Consider the following 19962-nt stretch of genomic DNA (forward strand, 5'->3'; position numbering starts at 1 on the left):
GCTTAAAATTTACCTTTAGCTTCTTGGTATTATTTTTATCAAACTTACATGCTTATGGAATTTATGAGTTAAATACTGTCCTGAGTGACTTCACTGAGTCTATGCTTTAGCAGCATTCCTTATTTCAAATTCTGTTTGATTTCATGGTAGAAATAAGAAATCCCATATTAAAATTCATTGTTTTCTTCTTGTATTTTGTGTTGGAGGTAGCACTAATACCAAAAAGTTATGAAATGGGACATAAAATGACAAAGTTCAAAATGTTTATCTAATCTCAGGGATAAGAAAGAGAAAGGTCTTAGATCAGAGGCTGACTTTTTATTTCCAATGCATGAGTTTATTCTTTATATTGTGCTGCTATATTGCCTCCAGTTCAAAAATAAACAACACTTGTACACAAAACAACGTTTTTATTTTTATATCATATTCTTGACTTATATTAAGGATATGACATTAGATTTTATAAGATACATATATTCCCTTACTTGAATTTTTTGGAATGAGTGTCGGAGGAATGCTCATAAAGTCAGTCTAAACAATAGGAACAATAACATAAAGAGTTCAAAGACAATTTTTTTTTTATTTTTAAAATTAAAGCCTCAAAGACCCGTGCCACAATGAATCTTATACTAGGTATCTAAATATCCATGGGGGCTGGTATGTGATTTTCATTGGAGAATACAAGTTATATCAAGAGATGTTATAGGCATATCAAGAGAGGACGCATATGAAAAAAACTATGCTCACATAGACAAGAATAATATGATTTCTTGTGGTCAGTCACCTGAGGTTGTCACAAAGACACAAGCTGTCAGTCACGAGTTGTATTTTCTTTTGTTGTTTCCTAGGACTTCTAATAACATGGTTAGTTGTATCCTTTCATAACTAATATGAAAGTGGAGCTAGACGCATATATACACTTTTAAGGACATACAATCTTCAAGCTTCTCAGATGCTCTGCATTAATGATACTTTCAAAGTCCATCATCTCTGAGTAAGATGCTTTTATTAAAGATTATACGACATCATTACCTTAAGGAGAATACAAGATAGTTTGTTGTGGAACTAATTGTGAATGACTGTGATCGAAATCTAGCTTTTGGTTTCTCCAACTTCTTTGTGCCAATACCAAATCACCTTCAAAAATTTGTGCAGTAACAGATCAAAAAATAAATAAATAAATAAAAAGCAATAAATCAAGGCACCTTTAAATACATTGATGGAATCATGAAGCTGTGGTTATAGTATAGCAGAGGAAACTTAGCTATCGTCAGATGTTATCTGATGATTCTTATTCTTTTTGTTTGTGGGATATATTCCAAAAGTTTTCTTGTTGTTGTTGTTGTTGTTGTTGTTGTTATTGTTAGGATGTTATGTTGAATACTGCATTGAGCAAAGAATGTTTATTTAGTGGGTTAAAGATAGCTCAAGATACATAGTAACTAGGCTCCTGACCTGTGACAACCTTTACAGACACCAAAGTTTTTATTGAGCAGTCACTTTCCACAAACATACTTGGTTTCCAGAAGTTTTCATTCCCAAATACATGATATTGTTCATTTTTCACATACCCTTTTAACATAATTTCCCACAAACTTGATATTATCTGATGATTCAAACCCTTGATGCTATATAAATTGCACACATACATAGTTCCAATGTGATTTTCTGGCAATATATTCCCAGTCACTGTCTGGGGAAGACCAGAAAATTAAAGCAAATCTGACCCAGAACAGCCTAGATGTATTCAGGATGTAGCTCACTTGATTGGGTAAATAAGATTGTCATTTTGATCCACTCTTTCTTGAAAGATGAAGTCCAGAAAATTAATGTGTTGATGAGAACTCAGGATAACACTTGTAAGAAAATCTTTTATCTATTGCATTTAATTCTTCATGGAAAAAAAAATTCTCAGCCACAGCTAGAACCTTGTCATGTACTTGTTCTCAGTACTAAATGTGTTACTGTTAGAACGAGCCTTTAGTTCTAAGTTTTGTCATGACTTGCAAAAATTGATATTATTTCAGTGTGAATTTAAGCTCTGGTTACCCCTTCTACATTAATAAAAATAAATAAAAATGAAATGACAAGTAAAATGACCACACTTCTCAGAATGTCCGTGTGTGTAATCTGAGACAAGCCATCAAAATTCCAGTGAACATCTTTTAAATCTCATCCTTTGGTTATGCTGAAGTACTGAGATAGTTGGCTTTACAATTCTGTTCATCCACACCCAAAGCTATGTCAAATATAAAGACAGGCACACATACATGTTCTCACGTGCACATACAGAGAGAGAGAGAGAGAGAGAGAGAGAGAGAGAGAGAGAGAGACAGAGACAGAGACAGAGACAGAGAGACAGAGAGAGACAAAGGAAAACAGGCAGAGACAGAGAGATAAAAATGGAAAAGAGAGGCACATGGTCACCAAACATATATCACTCAAAGTGTGAGTGTTTAAAATCAGTGCTCTACAAAAGCTTAAAGCCATGCAATCTCTTTCTTTCTTTTTTTTTTTTTTTTTTTTTTTCCCAGAGCTGAGGACTGAACCCAGGGCCTTGCGGTTGCTAGGCAAGCGCTCTACCACTGAGCTAAATCCCCAACCCCAAAGCCATGCAATCTCACACTTCCTGTCTGCTGTTCCAATAGAAGTCCAAGGGAAGGATATTCGTCTTCCTCTGTGAGACGTACCTGGAGCTACACTAACACAGCTCATTTGTGTTTGGTAGATACTTGTTTGTACCTGAAGACACTGTAGAAATTGCTTCAAGCTTGGTATTCAAAAGCTTCCCCTTGTCTTCCAGGTTATTAAAAGTCTATTTTTGTTTTTGCCCAGGTCTCCCCTGACTGCCTAGCACACCCTCTTTGAATACTTTTGTTCCTTTCCATTTACATTGAAATGGGCTTGCTTCATGTCCCAAATCCCTTATGGTCCCTCTGTGTGCAGTCAATTACATTGAAAAAGCTAATTTGTTCTACGTTTTTAATGGTCCGTTTTACTGCTCTTCTGAGAAATCATATTTATCTACAATTCCAACCCTGAGTAAAATGGTCAGCCTGAAAAGGGCCTCAGTGCCAGTTGAGGATAAGACTAATGAAAGTTTTTCACAAAATGAGACACAGAACTTACCCTGGTACCTCTCCCCAAGTGACTGAGAGAAGAGGAATTCCAAGGAAGGGACAAGTTGATATGCTTTTTGGCTGATGGATCACCAGCAATAGCAATGACTTAGAGAATTTTAATTACAGTAACTTATTATCTTTTTAAAAGTAATTATTGCTCTCCTCGGATATCCTCTCTTCATACTCCATTTTTTTTTGAAAATTTTAATTTCATTTTCAATACAATATATGTGATTATACCCTTTCCTTTCCCAACCTCCTCATAGATCTTCTTTAGCCAACCAACTTCATCCTCCCTCTCTCCCTCTCCCCTCTCTCATCTCCCCTCTCCCCTCCCCCATCTTTCTCTCTCTTTCTCTCTGAAAAATTAGACAAAACCAAACCAACAACCAAAGAACTAAAGTTAAAACCAAGTAAAAAAAATTAAAAACAAAAGAATAAAAAAACCCACAAAGCAATAAAACAAAAGATATCAAAACAACACACAAAACATACCCAATGAAAACACAGTCTTTGTTCTGTATTGGTTAACTACTCCTGCACAAGGGACCTGCTCTAAAGTCTGGTTGATATATCGAGTGTCACTCCATTGAAGAAAATTAGTTTTCCATTTCCAAGCAGTTATCAATCACAAGTAGTTTCTTGGTTGTATTGGAATTTTGTGTCTAATTCCCCTTCTCTTTTTAATTTTATTTTTCTTGGATATTTTATGTATTTACATTTCAAATGTTATCCCCTTTCCCCTGTCCTATACACTTTCTCCCTCTCCTGCTTCTATGAGGATGCTCCCACTCCCACCTAATTCCCCTCTTTTTTTCAAACTAAATGTTTTTTTCTTTGCTTCCCACAAACAAATCTTTATTTCATTCATGAAAGTAGCAAATCATCCACATTCACCCTCCTTGCCCAGTAATTCAAAAAAGGAAAAAACTCAAAAGATTAGGAAAGAAAATGTAGGAGTTGACATCCCCTAAATCTTTAAAAAAAATATGTTTAAAGTTGAAAAATGTTTTAAGTTTGTAATTTTTTAGTAGGAAAACAGTATCTTAATGAACACCTAAGGGCAAACCAGTGTAAAATGCCTCAGCATTTTGATGCAGAGGGTAGGGATTATCTTGGAAGAGCCTATCCCTCAGCTTGAGGTCAGAGGTGCCCTGGTTTGTATTATTGCAATATCCAGTCAGTGAGCTAAGCTGTTCTTCACTCCAGTAAGGGTTTTGACATTATAATTGACCTCCAAACTTGTCTGACAATTTACTGATGAGATTCATAACCTTTGGGTTGTTCTGATATTTTGACATATTTGATGGGTTCTGGGCCACATCCTGGAAAGCCACCATGACCTCTGGATCCTCCGAGAACCTCTGGATCACTGGAGGATTTCATTGAGTCCAGGCATTCCTGCCATTCCTGGCTTGGCCCCTCCCATTCCAGGCGTTCCTCCAGGAAATCCACCTGGAAAAGAGCCACACTGAAACCCAGATTTTTTTCTAGCTTCTTCACTTTGGGCTCTTTCATGCTCTTCTCGAGCCTTCTTCACCCTTTCTATCCATTCTTTTATCTCTCGCTCTTCATGTTTTTGCTCATCCTTTCTCCGATGATCAGCAACATTTTGCGCCTGAGGCTGGACTTCTTTCAGCATTGCACAGGCATCTTCGTCATAATCCAGTTTACAGATAAGGGCAAGACCGTGAGCTGCTTTCTAGCCAGTGACCTAGGAGACTGCTTTCCCTCGCCATTTGTATGACTGAACTGAATCAGGGTTTATTTTAATAGCTCTGTCAGAGTCTCGGATGGCAGCATTTGGCTTCTGTAATTTGACGAAGACACTGGCTCTCTTGGCGCACCGAGTGGCCAAGCGAGGGTTTAGCTTGATGGCATCTGTGAACAAGTCAATGGCTTTCTGGAGCTCACCGTCATTTAGAGTGTCGATGGCAGCCCCCTTCTTTTCATTTGCTTCATTCATCATCTCCTCGGTTATCTCTCCATTTTTATCTCCCATTTCCTGAGGGTGATCTGTGTCTGGTTCAGTTACAACTTCCTTGTCAACTTCTAGATCGCTCTCCTCACTTGATGGCTCCTCTGTCTTTGTTTTCCTCTGTCACCTTATTTCTTTTTTCTTTAGTATTTTCTTCTGTCTTAGCTTTATGAGTAGCAGGTGGTACTTTACCCTCCCATCTCCACCACGCTCTCCACCCACTCCCTCAGGAAGTGCATTTCCTCAGTGTGCAGGACACTCGGGTCCTGCCTACACATCTTCAGGAAGGTCAGAAGCTCGCTCACTTTGCGGGGATCCATAGTGGGAAGGCTGGGAGCTTCAGGTGGTGGGCAGCTGTGGAGGCCTGATGCCAGCAGCTCAACGTGACCAAGTAGAAGGGGCCCTAATTCCCTTCTTAAAGCTGAGCTTTTGTGTGACGTGAATCTGTTCTGGTCCTTTGCATTCTGTCGCAGTCTCTGTGAGTTTATATGGTTATCAGTACTTTCCTGTTTGGAGGACACTATTTCCTTGGCATTATCTATTATTTCTGACTTTTGAAACCTTTCTACCTTCTCTTCAACATAGATACCTGGGCTTTGAGGAGAAAAACTGATAAAAACATGCCATTTAGTAATGTATGCTCTGATATCCACTCACTTTCTGCATGTTGTCTAGTGTGACTCTCTGCGTAAATTCTCATCTACCCTGAGAATAAGTTTATCTTATGAGGATTGGAACATGCTCTGATCTGAGTCCTGGTCTAGGGTGGCATCTCTGGGTACCTGATGTGAAATTGGTTGAATGGGGTGGCAGAATCACAAAGGCATGGAAATGGGATAGAAGGAAAGCTTGAAAGGGCAGAGGGGAACAAAAAGACCCTATGTGGTGGAGATTGGCTCATTCTCCTGTTTCAATATGCACAGTGAATTCTTTAGCCATATGTGTCACTTCTTAAATTATTTCTTCTCCTTAATTCCTCCCTTCTTTTTCTTGTGACATTGTATCCATTGTTCAAACTTTAGTTGTCATATTATTTCTCTGTGTTGCTCAATTCTTAGTTTGAGACAAGTCAGTGTTATCTGGCAAGAGAGAAAGTCTGTTGAGAATTTGCCTCCATTAGTCTGGTGGCAAGGCAAATCTGTGGGGAATTGACTTGATTAGTTAATGTGAAGAGCCTAGTCCAATCTGTGTAATGCCAGTGGGCAGGGTTACGTAAGAAGCAAACTGAGCCAGTCATGGTGAGCAAGGCAGGAAGAACTTTCCTCCATAGCTTCTGTTGCAGTTCCTGCCTTGAGGTTCCTGCTTGAGTTTCTGCCATTATTTGCTTAAGTAATAGAATGTGATGTGGAAGTATAAGCCACATAAACTATTTCTTCCTCAAGTTTCTTTTAGCCATTATATTTACTACAATAATAGAAAACAGAGGTTCCCCTTTCTTCATGACCCAACATTCATGAGATAATGTATTAAATTTTCTTATTTCTCCCGCAATGTAAATATAACAGTTATTTCATTATAAGAATAACATGCTTGCTTTTTATCATGTGCGCACGTGCATGCATGAGTGTCTGTGTGTGTGTGTGTGTGTGTGTGTGTGTGTGTGTGTGTATGGTTAAATGTGGGAGCATACACTGCTTGGTGTTTATAGCATGGCCCAGGTGTTGAGGTCATAGGACAAACTCCTGTGTTGCTTTTTGTTTTCTGCCATGTCTATAGACTATGGATCACTGGGATATTGGCTTCAGTGACCCTACCACCCATCTCTCTGTGGAAAAGCTGTGATTATAGACACTTACATCCATCTGAATTCTTACATGGTTTCTGTGTACTTAAAATCAGGTTCTGCAAACACCTTACCTCCTTATCCATTGCATTGTCCTTATTCTAAGACAATGACGATATTCACCAACTATTCAATGTTCAATATAATAACCTTGCACAAGGCATGATATCTGAACCATAACCCACTGAAGCAAATAGATGAATGAAGATAAGAATGTTGAGGTTTTGTCTTTTGATGTTATTGTAATATTAGTGCAGGGCCTCAAGATCTGGAGTCTGCACTTCTGGGAGCCTGCCCCCAGTTAATTCTGATTGGTAAATAAAGATGTCAATAGTCAATAGCTGGGGAAAAGAGAGATATGTGGGATTTAGGTTTCCTGGGCTTGGGACCATTAGGGAGTGGAGGAGAAGGAGGAAGAGGAAGAAGAGGAAGGGGAGACAGAAGCTGCCATGGAAGGCTAAGAGTGTGTAGGATAGAGAAAAGAGCTGCCATATGGTAGAGAAACAAGGAGAGCACCCAGGCTCTGGGCCAAAAAATGTGACCTACAGAGGTAACTAATTGGAATTAAGAGCAGCCAAGATGGAACATAAAAATTAGTCAGTAGTAACTTGGAGTTACTGGTGGGAGGTAGATTCTAGCAGCATGGCGAGTAGGCAGTTGCCCAGCTTTTTGTGCTGCTTAAGGCATATTAAATTATAAAGGCTGTGTGTGTGTCTTTCATACAGGAACATTAATGGTCAGAAAACAACCCACTGAAATGTAAATGCAAGAGGAATACGTGAACTGTCACTGGTAGGAGACATTTGAAACGACATTTAGAAATTACTGAGCTGAATTCTATAATTTGATGATGATAACTCTGTTCTGTGTCTCTTTCTTAAACATATTCTTTCCTGCAAGTTACAGCTAGAGAAAAAGAACTTGGATTACACAAACTATGCTGGGGGTAAGAATTTAAAAGGTAACAGAAACTTTAAGATCTAGTTGCTATCCAGTAATATATGAATTTCAGGCACTAATAAAGGTGAACAGTATTAGCTTGAAAATTTTTCCGCCATAGAAATTTATTGAGTCCTGATAATGTTTGATACCTGTCAGTGTTCATGCAACTTCATGATGTATTCTGTCTTAGGCTGATGTTGTTAAATCTATTTCACAGTTTTTTTTTTCTTCAGTTTTGATTAAGGAAAAGCTGTCAGTCTTCCTGCATTCTGGGAACATCTGTTGCTTAATTATTCCTGCTTTCTTGATTAGGTGGCTTACTTTAAGAGAAGACAAGCTATTTAAGAAGAGTGAGGAAAGAGCCATTACCTACACGGAGATATAACAGAAGTGGAGTGAAATATATGATTTTTTTAAAAATATTATTTTATATCACATTAGTTTTAGGAATATTATTGGCAAAAATTTGTGTGTCCCAATGAAGCCAGGTTTAGACAATAGAAAACATAATTGTATTATTATGAAATTCTTAGGTAACTACATAATCAGCACTGCAAGTAGGAACGAGATTGTTTCCTTTATAGTAGTGCTGAAATTTTTTCTGTGAACTTAGGATGTTGAACAGAATGAATATGAAAAGATACATGAAATTTGTTGTTTTTTAAGTTTTAAATAGTTAGATTTTAAAATCATTTTCTCTATTACTCTACTTAGGACAGAAGTAGCTGACATTAGCTTTTAAATATACAGTAAATACATTATGATGACATTAGTGAAAAGACAGCTGTATATTACAGTTATAAATATCTGACTTAATTTGTATATCAAAATAATGTAGACCTAAACTCAGTTCTTTAGCTCTTTCTGAACATAGCTTCTCCACCTTGAGAGTTAGACATCTTGCTAATTCTGTGGTTTATTTGCAGACTATGAGTGGAAGGTTACTGGACTGTGGGCGCCCTAAGGAATGGTATTTTTGATGATCACACATATGCTAGAGATTTCTGCTTTTCTGCCTTTTTTTTCTGCCCATGAGTAAGCACAGCTGCAGTTATTAAAATGTTGAGGGTAAATCTCTGATATTAGCCCTCCCGATCCTAGGAATTAAGCAATGCTTGCTTTGCACAAAAACAGCTGCTCTGAAATCACAACATAAGAATTTTCTTTTCAGATTTCATATCAGAGATGAGGAGAGCAGGAAGAATTAATAATCCCTTTGTCATTGCCATTTGCCAAACAAAAGAGATGTTTTCTATTTTATTAAGATTTTCTAAAAACCATATATAGTCCCAAATTAAATTTAATAATACAGTGCAGCTATGGCCTGGACTCAGATACAAGTTTTTATTACTTTCCTGAGATATGATCATGTGGAGAGTTTGGAGATGAAATTCTTAGGCAACTACATAAACAGCACTGCAAGTAGAGACGACATTGTTTCCTTAAAAGGATGCTAATGAGTATCATTATGGTTGGGTTTTTTCCCCCAATATGGTATTAATCAAGAATAACTCACACTGACAAGGAAAAGACTATTACTATAAACAGAAAAGCTCAGTTGGTTATTACCTCTAAATAAAAGTTGGATAAAATAACTCATAATGTTAACTGGTGAGGTTTTATTGGTTAAGATACAAAGATAGATAGATAGATAGATAGATAGATAGATAGATAGATAGATAGATAGATACAGAGAGACAGAGAGACAGAGACCAAGAGCTATGTGAAATGGAAGTAAAACTGTGGAGAACTGATAACTTGCAAGTAATAAAATAAAGTCGGGGTAGACAACAAATATACAGTATATGGTATTCATGTCAGGGGGAAGCCATGCTTCGTAGTAAGAGGGACATTACATCATAGAGAGGGTAGATTGAAAGGAAATTGAAGTGATTTTAAATGTCAAAACAACTTTGCAATTTAAAAGTTTAAAAAAGAAAAGTTGATAAAATTTAAGGATTTTAAAAAATCAAAGTAATTATATATTTTTTATTAACTTGAGTTTTTCTTATTTACATTTCGAAAAAATCAAAGTAATTTAATGCTAGATTTCAGAAATGTATCAAAAACAATAAGAAGAAGTATATATGGTTTAAAATACAACTACTAATTTTGATAAAATTAATACACATTAATTAAGTACTCTACAAAGTTAGGTAAAATATGTCTAACAATTTTTGAAATTTACGATATATACAAATTATTAAGAAATGGGCGGGGGTTGGGGATTTAGCTCAGCGATAGAGCGCTTGTTTAGCGAGCGCAAGGCCCTGGGTTCGGTCCCCAGCTCAGGGGGGGAAAAAAAAAAGAAAAAAGAAATGGGCAGCACTCTATTATGCAAATGTGGCACATTTTTTGTTTCTATTCTTCTGTTGAGGACCATGTGGGTTGTTTCTAAAGGACTGAAGGAGCCAAAGAGGATTGCAACCCACTAGAAAGAAAATCATCAACTAACCAGAACACTCAGAGCTCCCAGGGATAAACTACCAAAGAGTATACACGGAGGTTCCATGCCTTTAATTACATATGTAGCAGATGATTGCCTTATCTGCCATCAAGGGGAAGGGAAGGCCTTGTCCTGTGGAGGCTTGATGCCCCAGTATAAGGGGATGCTAGAGTAGGGAGGCGGGTGTAGGTGAGTGGGTGGAGAAGCACCCTCATAGAGGGAAGGGGTACAGGGCATGGGATGGGGGAGGTGTTGCAGAGGGGAAACCCAGAAGGGAGACACCAATTGAAATGCAAACTAATAAAATGATTTTAAAAAAAATAAATGGATAGTATATTTGACCATAAAGCAAGAGTTTAAAAGTTATGATACTACTAACTGATAATTAATACAAAACTGTACACTTGTAGGCAAAAGTGAAATTAGACAAAAAGTAATGAGAAACACATCACTCTGAATACAAAGAGTATTTGCATGTTGTTATTCTCACCTGTAATTAATTGTATCAGAGACCACAAGAAGCAATCTTGAGAAATAAGTACAGAGGTGAAGACAAAGATCATAACATGCTGCATATCAAGGATGTGAGAAAAAGATGTAGCAGGAAAATTATAGCATTCAATATTTAAAATAGAAAAGAAGAAAGGCTGAAAAATGGTGTTACTAAGATAGGATAGGTCAAGCCATCAAACAGAAATATAAAATGGTGTGAATCAAAGCAGGACCAGTACTGCAAGCAAAGGCAAAGTAATTATTTGCCCACCCGAAATTGATTATTAGACAACATGTACTAATAAAATTAAAACTAAAATGAATACAAATTGTTTCCTGTAGTTCTGTAAGTTCTTTTGAAATGCATTTTAATTATGTACTCGGGACACAGGTAACTGTAGCACTAATGTTTCTTTTTGTTATTGGGTAATTTATGTATTTACCCTCCCGTGCCCCGTGCCCCTGCTTCTAGGAGGATGCTCCCCCTCCCACCAACCCACTCCCACCTCAACACCTAGGCATTCCCCTACACTGGGAAAAAGAGCCTTCAAAGAACTAAGGGTTTCTCCTCCTATTGATACTAGACAATGACATCCACTGCTACTTATGCAGCTGGAGCCATGGGTTCCCCATGTGTACACTTTGATTGGTTGTTTAGTCCTTCCCAATGGAGGAATTACAGAAAGGACTGAAGTTGTTTGCAACCCCATAGGAAGAACAACAATATCAACCAACCAGACCTCCCCCCAACCAGAGCTTTCGGGATGAAACCAACAACCAAAGAGTAATCACAGAGGGACCCAGGGCTCCAGCTCCATATGTAGCAGAGGATAGCATTGTTAGGCACCAATGGGAGGAAAAGCCCTTGATCCTGTGAAGGCTCCTTTCCTGGTCTAGAGGATTGCCTTGGTGTTGAGGTTCGAGTGGGTGGGTGGGAGTGGGAGCATCTTCATAGAAGCAGGGGGGAAGTGCGAGGGGGTATGGGAGAGGGGGAAAAAGGATAACTTTTGAAACGTAAATACATAATATATCCAATAAACAAACATACAAACAAATAAATGTGATTTTCCTGGTAGTTAAAAAAAAAGCTCCTAATGTTATTAACTATGCTTACTGAAAGAAAATTCAGAGAGAAGTAGGATTTAAGTCAATTAATTAACTATTTTCATATATTTTAATGCTTTCAATGTTCTCTCCAAGTTCATCCAGTACCAAGTTTTCTTTCAAGTATATTATAAGGCCCTTGTGATTCCTTTGAATTTAACTTTTTATTTCCAAGTATATTTTGTGAGTTGTTTCACTTTTTTCTCCAATGTTTCTTTATATTGTTTGAAAATGCTTCCCATCCCGATTTGTTCATTCATTCTACATCATGATCTTAGCAACCCCTGCCCGCCCAGACCCCCTTCACCCAGCCCCTCCATTCATCACCGTCCCTATCCTCTGAGAATGGAGAGGAGGTACCCCTGGACAATATAACTACCCTGGCATGTCAAATCACATCAGGACTAGGTACATTCTCTCCCACTGAGGCCAGACAAAACAGCCCTGTTATGGGACCAGCAGGCAACAAAGTCAGCGAGAGCCTCTACTCCAGATGTTGGGGGACCCTCATGAAAATCAAGCTGCAACTGCTACATATCTATGGAGGGGTATGTCCAGGCCTTGAAGGTTGTTTGGCTAGGGGTTCAGTCCCTGGGAGGCCCCAAGAGTCCATGTTAGTTGACTCTGTTCATCTTTTAGAGCCCATATCCCCTCCACATCCCTCAATCCTTCCCCCAAATCATTCCCTTGTTCTGCTCTTTTTTATGGACTTTAAGAATTTTCTTGTTTCAAGATATTAATGTGCATATATGTACATGTGAAATTTACCCTGATTTCAACAACCTCATGGATTATTTGAAGTTGGAAATTGCTATTATTAGAATATTAATGTAGAGTCTTGTTTGCAAGATATCATATATTACTTATATTATTAAAATGTGGAATACTTTAAAATTTTTAAAGAGTGAACATCATTACAATTTTCACTATTGATTTTCATTAATTATAGAACAATTGTAATATATACAATATAGTTGACTATCACTCAAAGGCAATATGTCTATTTTATAGTATATAAGAAGAAAATAAGTCTTTATTAGAGAGTATTTAGCTAAGTTTCTTAAAGTATTCCTTTGTATTTAAAAAACAGACAAAAATACTAAAGGTAATGCAAATCGTATAGGTTCACAGCATCCTCAATTTGCTTTAGTGAACAGCTGAATGACTGTACACTAGGAAGTTTAATTACAGAAAAGAGACACAACATTGATTGCAATGTTAAAAGATTATTAATAGAAAACCCAAGTAGGTCAATGCTGGACTTCTGACCCATGGAACCTATACAATAATGGCCTCTATGCACTGATAAAATTTCAGTAAAGAAAAGACTGTAAAGACTAACAACTAAAAATATCAGAAGAATTTGCAGATATGCAGGGAAGAAGGACAAACCAAGTGATAGAGAATGAGAATTTTAATATGCTTCTCTTGGTAATTGGTAAATTGGGCAGAGAAAATCACTAAGAATACAAAGGACCTTAATCATGCAATTAACCAATTTGATCTAGTGGATAACTGCACATTACAATCAAGAACAGAGAATTCACCTCAAGCATGAAAGAACACTTACAAAAATTGACCACACACTGTGGTATGAAGCAAAATGTATCATGTTTCAAAGATTTATTGTCATGTAGAAAGTACTCTTTCTGTACACAATAAGTCAAATTAGTGATCAATTACCATGCTCATAAAGATAACCAGAGGATGACAGCTGCTTGGGAGAGAAGCTAGGATGTAATATCGTGTAGGTTTATAGTGCAAGAATTTCATGGAAAAAGCAATTATGAAATATTTGAATATAATGGAGTTAATTTTTAAAAAAGATATCCCAGAACTACCTTCCCCTATACTTGAAAATCAGGAGCAATAACAGAAGTATATCTTGTCTGACAACCACAGATACAAGTCTGAATTAGCATGAACAACATAGAATAAGTGAGAGATCTCATCGCATAGCATCAGGTATGTGTCATAAAGTTCTTGAGTTTTGTCCTAAATTGAAGGAAACTGGAGAAACTTTAAAAAGGGAAGTAAGAATGTTGACTGAAAGTTTAGTAAGATTTAACACATGCTTTCACAGGTTCTACTCATTTTGACTCTCCCACAATGTAAAGATTAGAAGGCAACAGAAGGCATCTTGAGGAAACTATGTTAATGTGCTGTGGTGTGATGTGAGCTAGGAAGATACCCCTTTCAATTCACCCCTCTCTGCCTGTGGCAGGCTGGTTGCTGGCCTGAAGGTCAGGAGAGTGTCCAGGCCCCTCACTGGCACAGCTCTGGGGGAAGTGGATCTCACTCTGTGACTGGGCAGCATAGTAGAGCTGGCCCTAGTGACAAAGGAGCCAGTGAGCCAACCTGGGCACATGAAAACAGGAAAGTCGACTTTGCCCCTTGCTGGCTGCTACATTGAGTGAGCTAGTGAAACAGTGCTGGAGAGCTTGCCTTGGTAGTGCAGGCATCGTTAAACTGACAGATGATCAATGCAGCTACCTCCCAGGCCCAAATCTAAGGCTTTGAGTTGACCTACCCCAGATTTTACCTGATATATGGTCTGCTAGAGCACAGGAAGGCAATGGTTCTATAGAGAAAAAGTCTCTCTAGGACACATCATAGCAAAAAGATATCTGAGTGGAGTCCCCATGAGGATTCAGTATAGGTGGCATAGCAGAAGCCAGAGGCCTTGAAGCTGAACAATGACCCATTGCATTGAACACTTGCAAGTAAAGATGTGTGGAAGAAAAGGTACACTGTAAAAGGAATAAGTGTATTGTGCAGCATGCTACAACACTAAAATATCCACATTTAGTTTTTTTCTATTTTATTTTATTTTGGAGAAGGTTGCAAAGGTTGAGGATAGATACAAAGTAAAGGGGAAAGGTGTGGGATTGGGAAGCATAATGTGAAATTCACAAAGAATCAATACAAAGTTTTTTTTTTTTTTTTTTTTTAGAAAATAAAAGAATCATTTAAGAGACAGAGAAGATGACTAGAGTTAAAGGACTTGGTGCATAAATTGAGAACCAATTTAGATCTCTAGAACCTAAGACAGGCCAGGTGTAATCCAAGCAGAGGCAGTGATATGAAGCCCTCGGAAAGGTAGGCTGTGGAGGGGCACTCTGGGTTCAAAAAGGAGAAACTGCCACAATATATAATGTGGAAAGCCATCCACAAAAGAAATGACTTAACTTCATGTTTCCATACATGCCTGCACATATTGTCTATTCATTCCACACATATGAACATACATAACACAAGAATGCACAGGAGATATACACTTAGAGGAGAGAAAGGGGTGGGGGAGAAGGAGGAGGAGGGGGAGGGAGGAGGAGGAAAGTAGGAAGGAGGGAGGAAGGAAGGAAGGAAGGAAGGAAGGAAGGAAGAAAGGGAAGGAAGGAAGGAAGAAGGAAGAAGGAAGGAAGGAAGGAAGAACGAGAGGTACACAAGCTTTCATTCTATGGCTTCTAACCCTCAAGAGACTTAGGACCCCAGGGAATGGGGAGGTCTGGTGTGATGGAGAGGTTTGGGACATTCTCTTGAAGATGGGGTGTGTGATGTGGATCAGTTGGAGGTTGGCCTTGGGGTCTGATTAAGTCTGGACTGTAAAAAATGATCAAAGAATAAATAATGAAAGAAGGAAGGAAGGAAGGTACAATCAAGATGTATTTCACACTTAGCAATGAGACTAAATCTGGTAAACCTTATTATTTATTTTTTGAGGTATGATTAGTATAGTGTTAACACACACAGTAGTTTAAGGAAAGAGTAGTTCAAAATTGTCGGCCTGAGAATAATCTCTGCGACTTCCCACCAAAGCAGAAGCAGATAACTACAGTAACGGAAGCCATGAGAACGACTCTGGTTCACAGAGCTAGCTGGTCTTCACAGAAAATGGGTGGGTTATAAGCAGTCATGTGTTAGGTGATAACCTTTGCAACTCCAGTCACAGGAAATCTGACCCCTACCTCCTCTGTGGTTACCACATACACATGAGAAATACATGAATGGAAACAAAGCACCCACACACAGCTTTTAAAATTACGTCTAGTGTCTTTAGTACAGGAAGGTAATCTACATGCTACCAAAAGAGAAACATAAGTTCCAAGCCAAACACAAACCTGTTGATCTACAATGGTGTGCTGCCTGCAAAATATGTGAGGGCAATGGTGCCACAAAGCTTGTGGGAGTAACCAACCAATAGCTGATTTGACTTAAGGGCCCCATCATGAGGCAGAATCCATATATGATACTGTTTGAGTGACAAAGAACAAAACCCTGAAACAGATGGCCAAGGAACTAGGCCAAACTCAAATAATGTGGGTCTAAACAAGAAAAATGATGAGAAGCAAAACAACAGAAAGGAAGTGATGCAATGACTCTTTTTTGCCATTTTTTTTCTTTATTAACTTGAGTATTTCTTATTTACATTTCGATTGTTATTCCTTTGCGGTTTCGGGCCAACATCCCCTAACCCCACCCCCCTCCCCTATTATATGGGTGTTCCCCTCCCCATCCTCCCCCCATTACTGCCCTCCCCCCAACAATTACGTTCACTTGGGGTTCAGTCTTAGCAGGACCAAGGGCTTCCCCTTCCACTGGTGCTCTTACTAGGCTATTCATTGCTACCTATGAGGTTGGAGCCCAGAGTCAGTTCATGTATAGTCTTTGGGTAGTAGCTTAGTCCCTGGAAGCTCTGGTTGGTTAGCATTGTTGTTCATATGGGGTCTCGAGCCCCTTCAAGCTCTTCCAGTCCTTTCTCTGATTCCTTCAACGGGGGTCCCGTCCTCAGTTCAGTGGTTTGCTGCTGGCATTCACCTCTGTATTTGCTGTATTCTGGCTTTGTCTCTCAGGAGAGATCTACATTCGGTTCCTGTCGGCCTGCACGTCTTTGCTTCATCCATCTTGTCTAATTGGGTAGCTGTATATGTATGGGCCACATGTGGGGCAGGCTCTGAATGGGTATTCCTTCTGCCTCTGTTTTAATCTTTGCCTCCTTATTCCCTGCCAAGGGTATTCTTGTTCCCCTTTTAAAGAAGGAGTGAAGCATTTGCATTTTGATCATCCGTCTTGGGTTTGACATATTCTGTGCATCTAGGGTAATTTGAGCATTTGGGTTAATAGCCAATTATCAATGAGTGCATGCAATGTGTATTTTTCTGCGATTGGGTTACCTCACTCAGGATGGTATTTTCCAGTTCCAACCATTTGCCTATGAATTTCATAAAGTCATTGTTTTTGATAGCTGAGTATAATTCCATTGTGTAGATGTACCACTTTTTCTGTATTCATTCCTCTGTTTAAGGGCATCAGAGGAAATAGGGCTTGTCTCTGACTTTTTGCTTGTTTTTTGGACTCTTCTCCTCCTAATGAGTTGCCTTTTCCAGCCTTGATACAAGGATTTGTGCCTAGTCTTGTTGTAATTTGTTGTGCAGTATGCAGTTGAGATCCCTGTGTGGCCTATTCTTTTCTGAAGCGAAATGGATGAGCAGATGATTTGGGTGAGAGGGGTGTAGCAGATAACCTGAGAAGAATGAAGGGATGGGAAATTGTGGGAGATATAATGTATGAGAGAAGAAATTTTAAAATTATGCTTTTATTGGGAAAAAAAGATTGGATCTTGTAGTGAATATCAGAAATTTTACCTTGGATACATTTAGTTTTGATAAATATTAAATATTGAAATTAATATACTGAATGGGCAATTGGAAGAAATGGAGTGAGGATTAAAGAAAGAAGTTTGATAGACATTAATTCGTGGGAGGAAAGTTAAAGAGAATCAATCTTATTTAAAATTGCTGATATAGATGATAAAACTAAGGGATTGTATATATCAACAGGAAAAGAAATCCAACAATTGACTCCTACAGGAAATCAGTACTGACCTTCCAGCATAAAAAGAAGGCATAAAACTAGAAAGTTATGACCACAGGTCGGTCAATCAGAGTATAATCAAATACCTATGGTAAGTCTTTTATTTTTAAGTCTACTAAAATGAAACAATCAAAATATATTTGTTTAATATGCAATATAAGGGCTCAATTGGACTCAAATTTTGTTTTTTAAAAGTATGAATCAAATTAGCACAACAAGACAAGATACACAGTTCTACACAGACATCAAGGAAAAAAAGACCATCTAAGGAAAAAAAAAACTGTACATAAAGAGGATGGACAACTTTGGGCGAGGACCTTTCAGTGAGATCAACATTGTGAGGTTTTCCTGTGAAGAGTTTTAAAGCTGTTATTTTTCAGAGCTCAGTAGCACTGCAGTACATTTGTTCAAAGAACTATTGATGTTGGGTTCTCCAACAAGGCTCTAAATAGAGAGCATGTTGGTTCAGGTGTCATATGGGGCAGACCATTTCTTTCTGGTAACCTCCTGTCAGATGTTACTCTATCTACATTACAGTGGTATCAGATCTGAGGAACTTCACTGTGGGTGTATTAAAAGGGTTGTCACTGGGGAACTCTAGAGAATTTATTCCCATGGGTCTTCATACACTGACAGCTGATCCATAGATGGTTCCCATCTCTTTGAAATGGGAAGGCAGAAATTCCTTTGGTACCAGACATCCTGAGAGCCATTAGCTCCTGCTGTAGACTCTTGTCAAATATGCCTTGGGTGACTCCCCAGTGGGCTCAACTGTTCTGTGGACAATGGTGGCATATGGGTTTCAGTTTGAGAAAGTTACCCTGGTGGTGCTTGTGGGTAAACTGGAACATGCGGAAAACCTCTGCAACTCCATTTCATTCTTCTCTAGAATTCTTTTCAAGTACTTGAAATTAAACCTGGGCTAGAACAATGGGCCTTCACCACACCAGGAGTGTCAAATAAAATAAAGAGCAACGTGGATGGTTACAGGATGATGTGGAGGTGCAGATTTCAGAAAAAGAAGGTAGGATATTGTGAGGGTTCATTAATCTGTGCTCATGAATTTAATTAATTAATTAATTTAATTAATCTGTGCGCTTGAATTTGGTTCTGAGGTAATATGGATCTAGAAAACTTTGGGAAGGAGGATCAACCAGTATCATGTTTAAATGCTAAAAAGTAGGGAAAAGTTTAAACTCATTGGTATGGGAGACAACTTCCTGAACAGAGCACGAGTGACTCAGGTTCTTACAACAATTGATACATGGAACCTCACAAAACTGAAAATTTTGTGTAAGACAAAGGAAACGATCATTAGGAAAAAAGAGCAGTCAACTGATTAGTAAAAGATCTTCACCAACTCTACAGAGGGCTAATATCCAAAATTTATAAAGAAGTCAAGAAGTTAGACACCAACAACCTAATTAAAAATGGGGCATAGAGGAAAACAGAAGAATCCGGAATGGCTGAGAACCACTTAAAGATATAGCCAAAGTCCTTAGTCATCAGGAGAATGAAAATGAAAACCCCTGAGAGAGTTCATCTTACATACATCAGAATGGAGAAGAACAAAACGCAAATGACAGCACATGTTGGCGGGGATGTGGAGCCAGGGGAACACTCCTTCCTCCATTGCTAGTGGTAGTGCAAACTTGTATAACCATTTTGCAAATAAATTTTCTCGGAAATTTAGGAATAGTTCTACTTCAAGATCCAGCTATTCTTCTCCTGGGCATATACCCATAAGGTGCCAAACTATACCATAGATACATTTGCTCAACTATGTTCATATGAGTTTTATTTTGTAAGAGACAAAACAAGAAACAACCTAGATGTACCTCAACTGAAGAATGGATGAAAAATGTCGTACATCTACAAAATGGAATATTATTCAGTAATTAAAATAAATCCATGAAGTTTTTCAGACAAATAGATCTAACTTGAGAATTTCATCCTGGTGAGGTAACCCAAACCAAAAAGGACATTCCATTCATGGTATATGCTCACTTATAAGTGGATATTAGTTTATATGAGATACCCACTCTACACTCCACAGACAGAGAAGCTAAACAAGAAGGAAGGGTCAAGTAAGGATGACTGGATCTCTCACTTAGAAGGGGGAAAATAGGGCTTCATGGAGAGATGGAACTGGGTAGGAGAGAGGATGGGGAGAGGAATGGTGGGTTTTAGGATCAGGAGTGGGAGAAATAGGTGAGATGCCATA

General features: G+C 38.3%; 1 pseudogene; it reads right to left on the minus strand.

Moving 5' to 3' along the window:
* Window positions 1-4345: 4345 nt before the first annotated feature.
* Window positions 4346-5420, minus strand: LOC116904390 (annotated as a pseudogene).
* Between the last annotated feature and the right edge of the window lie 14542 nt (window positions 5421-19962).

This window comes from Rattus rattus, chromosome 6, assembly GCF_011064425.1.
Source record: "Rattus rattus isolate New Zealand chromosome 6, Rrattus_CSIRO_v1, whole genome shotgun sequence".
Classification (NCBI taxonomy): domain Eukaryota; kingdom Metazoa; phylum Chordata; class Mammalia; order Rodentia; family Muridae; genus Rattus; species Rattus rattus.